Here is a 6,428-nt window from a genome sequence, read left to right on the forward strand (position 1 = left end):
TTCCAATTTGAATGCCCCTTATTTCTTGCTCTTGACCAATAGCTGCGGCAAAGCTTCCAACATTAGGGTAAGTGTAAGCAGTGAAAATGGACGTGCCACCTTGGCCCTGGTCAGGGGAAGTGTGTAAAGCTTCAGCACGGTAGGTGTGAACTACGGTTAGTCTTGTATACATTCTGCTCTGCTGTCTGATTCTGTTATCATGACAGGATGTTTAGTTTCATCCGGGGCTCTGCCCTCGAGATGCTCACAGCAGCCCTGCCTTTCCTGTGTTGATGTGCTGTGCTCACATGCAGATGAGGGTCACACTGAGCTGGTCTTGCGTCCTGGGATAGATCCACTTGACTGTGGCCCGTGAGCCTTGCAGCACGTAGCTGCATTTGCTTTGCCAGTATTCTGTGGGGATTCCTGCATCCAGCATCACTGCAGACGCTGGCCTGCCATCTCCGTGTCTAGCGCAGGGACTAAGGCCAATGCTGCCTGGAGAAACAACACTCAGAGTGCTCCTCTTCTTTTTGGGGGGGCAGGGACGAGCTTGGAAAGGATTGGTGTTTTCAAGATGGTAGAATTTAGCAGTGAAGCAATGAAGTCCTGAGTTTTCCTTGATGGGAAACTTTTAATAAGCAATATCATCTCTTTGCTAGTAACTGTTCTATTTAGATTTTGCATCTTTATAATTCAGTAGTGGTTTATGAGGGTGTTTCAAAAAGTTGATGTTGAGGGGCTGGTTTAGTGGGGAAGCATGCTAATCCTCCACCCTTAGTGCTGGCATCCTTTATGGGCACCAGTCCTTGTGGCTCCTCTTCCAACCCAGCTCCCTACTTATAGCCTGGGAAAACAGCGCAGGATGGCCCAAGTTCTTGGGTCCCTACACTCACATGGGAGACCCGGAAGAAGTTCTTGGCTCCCAGCTTTGGACCGGCCCAGCTCTGGTTGTGGTGGCCGTTTGAGGAGTTCATGGTTGGGTGGTGGGAGATGTTTGACACAGGTGTTAGGTTGCTAGTCGATACACCCATATGACACCTCAGGGACACTGGGATCAGGACCCAGTCTGGCTTCTGATTCCTGCTCCCGTGGCCATCCGAGGCAGCAGCGATCATGTGGCTGGTGGAGTTCTGGTCAGCTGAACCCGAAGCTGCCACCTCGGCCCCGTGGCTGGTACAAAGTCACTTCTTTTCCATTGTCCTTCTGGTCTCTAATTCTGTTTTGGTCTTTATTATTTCCTTCCACCAATTTTGGGTTTAGTTTGCCCTCCTTTTCCTAATTCCTTAAGATGTAATGTTCTTTTTTATTGGTTGGTGGTTGTTTTTTTATATAAATTTATTTTATTGCAAAGTCATATAAACAGGAGAGACAGAGAGGAAGATCTTCTACTCAATGATTCACTCCCCAAGCAACTGCAATGGCTGGAGCTGAGCTGATCTGCCAGCAACCAGGAGCCTCTTCCAGGTCTCCCACGCGGGTGCAGAGTCCCAAAGCTTTGGGCCGTCCTCGACTGCTTTCCCAGGCCACAAGCAGGGAGCTGGATGGGAAGCGGGGCTGTCAAGATTAGAACTGATGCCCAGTTCTATATAGGACTTTGCAATAAAAATAAATACATCTTTTTTTTAAAGCTGTATTTTTTAAATTGGAAAGTCAGATACACAGAGAGGAGAGACAGAGAAATATCTTCTGTGTGATGATTCACTCCCCAAGTGACTGCAACAGCCGCAGCTGACCCAATCCAAAGCCAGGAGCCAGAAACTTCCTCCAGGTCTCACACACAGGTGCAGGGTGCTGAGGCCCTGGGCCATCCTCGACTGCTTTCCCAGGCCACAAGCAAGGAGCTGGCTGGGAAGCAGGGCCGCTAGGACACAAGCCAGTGCCCATGTGGAATCCCAGTGTGTGCTAGGTGAGGACTTTAGCCACTAGGCTACCATGCCAGGCTCCCATACTCCATTTCTTTAGGATTAGTTACTGGTTCTTCATTTTGTCCTGGGCGGGGGGGGTGGGGGTGGGTTGTTTCTCAGTTCCAGATCTTTGTGCGCATGTGTTGATGCCTGAATGGCTGGAAAGGTAGGGATTTATTCCAGTCTAAGCAGTTCTGGGACCTGGGTCTATGCAGTGTTCTGCTGTTAGGCACTAGCGTGTGGGGACTGGCTGGGCACCACCCAGGCCTGCAGCCTGAAGCCCAGGGTGCTGATTGGCCTCAGGTCAGTCTTCAATTGGGGGTGGGGGTGGCACTGGACTGTGAGGTAGCCTGGTGGACCCAGAAGCTGCCGCTGGGTACCATCTGGAGTCTGGGGCTCTGCCCATTGCTGAGTTTCACTGGGTGGGCCGGCTGGTCTTGGTGTACCAGGCAAGTGTGGTCTTCAGTCCCTCTGCTTCTCCAAGCACAGGTCTCTCCACGTGGTGGTACGTGGGCTTGGAGGCGATTACTTTAAGCTGTCACTCTTACTCCAATGTCTTGTTTCTGTGCTATACTCAAGGACTGTAGTTCCTTACTTGAATTCATACAGATGTTTTACGCTTAGATAAAAGCCCTGTTGTACCATCCTGTGCAGACTCTTCTAACCAGTTTAAATTCCACGGCTCACCAATGTGTGTTTTTCACCCCCAATGAATCCAGGCTAATTTAACTGTTGAATTCTGGTGTTCACTTTTTTACATTCCCCCAAAGCAGACAATCCTTCTCGGCTCTGGAGAAACTGTTTCAAGGATGACATAATGTTGAATTGACCACCGTCCCCGGGGGGGCCTGTATCTCCTTCATCCACTCCCAGCCTCCAGGCCAGGTCACAGCTCCTCCTCTGTTCTCTGGCTGGAAAATAGGTTTCCTGTGGAGCAGAACCAAGCGCAGCCATCATTGGGTAATGCCCACGAGCTCTGCTGTCCCCCCTGCCCTCCCTGGTGACCTCTTCAGCACACTGACTCCGTTTCTCCTGTTCCAAGATTTTGCCACAGTTCATTTCCCTCCCTCCTGCTGCGGCATCCATTTTTCGGTATTGCTGGTTCCTGTGAGCTCATAAACTATTAGAGTAGTTCAGACTTCCTAACACCTTCCAAGTGAAATCCTCGCGGTGGGCACCATGGCAGGCACTCTGAAGCAAGATGCAACCCGCTACTGCACCTGGCAAAGCCCCTGAAGTGGGCCACGTGCTCAGGCCCCTGCCACCAGGTGGCGCTCCTGGCTCATGCCTCTGGCCTGATCTGACCCCAGCTAGTGCTGGTATTTGGACAGTAAAATCATTGGATGGAAGATCCCTCTAACCTCTCTGCCTTTGAAATATATAAATATTTATTAATAAGAAAAAATGTCTGGCCTGGCACGGTAGCCTAACGGCTAGTCCTCAACTAGTACACGCCAGGATCCCGTATGGGTGCCGGTTAGTGTCCTGGTGCCCTCATTTCCATCCAGCTCCCTGCCTGTGTCCTGGGAAAGCAGTGGAGGATGGCCCAAAGCCTTGGGACCCTGCACCCGCACAGAGACCCAGGAAGAGGCTCCAGGCTCCTTGGATCTGCTTAGTTCCAGCCGTTGCAGCCACTTGAAGGGGTGAATCAGCGGATAGAAGATCTTCCTGTCTCTCCTCCTCTCTGACTTTGTAATAAAAATAAATCTTAAAAAAAAATGTTGCACCAGTCTTTGGCTGTGAAGAATTCTCTGGGTTTTCAGGTTTCTGCCTTTGTAACCACCAGCCCTGGTCCCAGCTCACCTCTTCAGGATGTCTGATCAGCAAGCAGCCAGAGCAGTTCTCTCCGGAGCAGAAAGCAGGCCTGCGGAGCACCAGCCCAGTGAAGACATCAAGTTACCAGTTTGGGAGCGTTGCTTACAGAAACGGTAAGACCTAGTTTGCCTACAATCAAAGCTGCTCTCCCATAAGCAGGCAGTATGGGGCTGTCGCACAGCACTGTGGGAAGTGGGCGCTGCGAGCCAGGGATGGTCTGGTGAAGCTGCTGCTGAGTGGTGAGCGAAACAGGAAGCTGTGCAGGTCAGTGCGATGTGCTCTGCCAACACCTGCGTGACTGGCACATTCTTTAGACTGCAGACAGGCAAACCCTAGGCAAACCCTTCTGGCCCGTCGGTCCGCGAGTCTACTCCTTATCCATTTCCTTGAAACTGACACCAAAGACCTCAGGGATGATCAATCCCAGCCCACACACAAGCTAGACAATGAGATGACCTCGCTCACTGCCTGGAGGACTTCTTACTCTGCTCCCCAAACACCACGCTCGTCCGACTTTCATGCTAACCCTGACTGTTCCTTTTCTCAGTCCCTTTCTAATAAACAGTGGTGAATACTGGGGCTCCTTCATTTTTAAAAAATGATTTATTTATTAGATATACAGAGAGGAAGATCTTCTGTCCGATGCTACCAGAGCCAGGAACTTCTTCCGGGCATCTCGCATAGGTGCAGAGTCCCCAAGCTTTAGGGCCATCCTCCACTAGGCCACAAGCAAGGAGCTAGATGGGAAGTGAAGCAGCCGGGGTTAGAACCGGCACCCATATGGGATCCCGGGGCTTTCAGGCCCCGGCGCCGGGCCCAGTTTTATAGAGAGGAAGAACTTCCAATGAGAGTTCACTCCCCAGGCGGCTGCAACGGCTGGAACTGAGCCAACCCGACAGGAGCCTCTTCTGGGCCTGCCACGTGGGTGCAGGGTGCAGGGTCCCATAGGCCTTGGGCCGTCCACTGCTCTCCCAGGCCCCAGGCAGGGACCTGGGAAGTGGAGCTGCCGGGATTAGAACCAGGATCCCAGGCATGCAAGGGGAGGACCTTAACCACTACACCATCACGCCGGCCCTGAGGGCTCAGGCCTTTAAACCCTTCTTTAAATCCTTCCTTCTACTAGTTTTTCTAAGTAGTATCAGCTGCGTTAAGGCCTACGCTGTTATCTGTGCACTAACTCCCAAGGGTATCCTTTCTCTGACAGGGGCTTCTGTGGAGGTGTCCTACCTCCACAAACAAATGTGGAGGAACAGAAGATGAAAAGGAGCTGCTATGTGAGATGGCCCAGGTGACACAGGGCCCTGTGTGCCAGCAGGACTGCATCAGCCCAGGGTCCATGGCTTTGCTGCCCTCCCCACACTGGCTGCCTGGCTCGGAGCAGCTCCGTCTCCAACAGGTCAGCAACCATGTTGGCGCTGCCGCTCTTCCTGTGTGTGTTCCCTTAGCCTTGCATTCCCGCTAACCAATCCTTTCAAATGGAGGACAGAGAATTCAGTAATGGGGTCCTCACTGATAGAGCTGGCATATTCCAGGTTATACTGGAACTTTCCAAGACTATAAAACCAAACGAAAACATACAATATTTTTATATCTTTATTTTACAAAAATTTTTTCTTGATTTCTTCACTTGATTTGCAAGTTTACTCCTACACATTCTTTTCAGTGGAATGCTGTTCAACTGTGACCTATTTTTATAATTTACCCATTTTCTTACTGATTTTTTTTTTCCTTTTCCCTGGCCCTTACCCAAAACATAATCTACTACATGCTGAGGAACACGGTCTTAGTACTGTCACTTTTTTCCTTCGGTGTAGAATCCCAGCAGATCCATTAAGACCAGACTCAAACACTTTCAACCCAGGGAAGAGTCACAGTGCTGTCCAGTCTGTCACAACGGACACTTCCAATGGCAGCGTGTCAGTTTTTTCCCCCTAGTTTCCTTGTTGTTAGTAGGAAAATCACAACTTAGAAAGATAATTACTAGGTTTACAGACATTCGCGCAGGTTTTTTCTGTTACTTATGATCAGATGTAGTCACAATAACAATCTTCAGAAGTAAGAGAGAAGCTCGTGCGGGCTGCTGCCACTCGTGATTCCAATGCATGACTCGTGATAGCCTGAAACTTGTGAATTTAAAACCCAAGTTAAAACGGCATTATCTTTGAGTTACACACTTTTTGTTAAAAATAAAATGATTCACGGGAGAGACCACTGAGAAGTCTAAAAGGAAAGCACATGTACTAAGTTGATGTTTTGGCTTGACAGCAGTGAAAACCCCACAAAATAGAAGTGTCTAACTACAGAATACTGCAAGAATTCATTTCTAAAGTGGATTCTGCAGATACATTTTTTTTAAGATTTTTTTTTTATTGGAAAGGCGGATATACAGAGAGGAGACAGAGAGGAAGGTCTTCCGTCCGATGATTCACTCCCCAAGTGAGCGCAACGGCCGATGCTATGCCGATCCGAAGCCAGGAGCCTCTTCCAGGTCTCCCACGCGGGTGCAGGGTCCCAAAGCTTTGGGCCGTCCTCGACTGCTTTCCCGGGCCACAGGCAGGGAGCTGGAAGGGAAGCAGGGCTGCCGGGAATAGAACCGGCGCCCATATGGGATCCCAGGCGTGCAAGGCGAGGACCTTAACCACTTGCGCCACCGCGCCGGGCCCTGCAGATACATTTTTTAAAAACAATGAACAGTTTGAGTTTATTTTGCCTCTAAACTCTGATATG

Source organism: Ochotona curzoniae, unplaced genomic scaffold, assembly GCF_017591425.1.
Source record: "Ochotona curzoniae isolate NIBS_2020 unplaced genomic scaffold, NIBS_Ocur_1.0 contig_3622, whole genome shotgun sequence".
NCBI lineage: Eukaryota > Metazoa > Chordata > Mammalia > Lagomorpha > Ochotonidae > Ochotona > Ochotona curzoniae.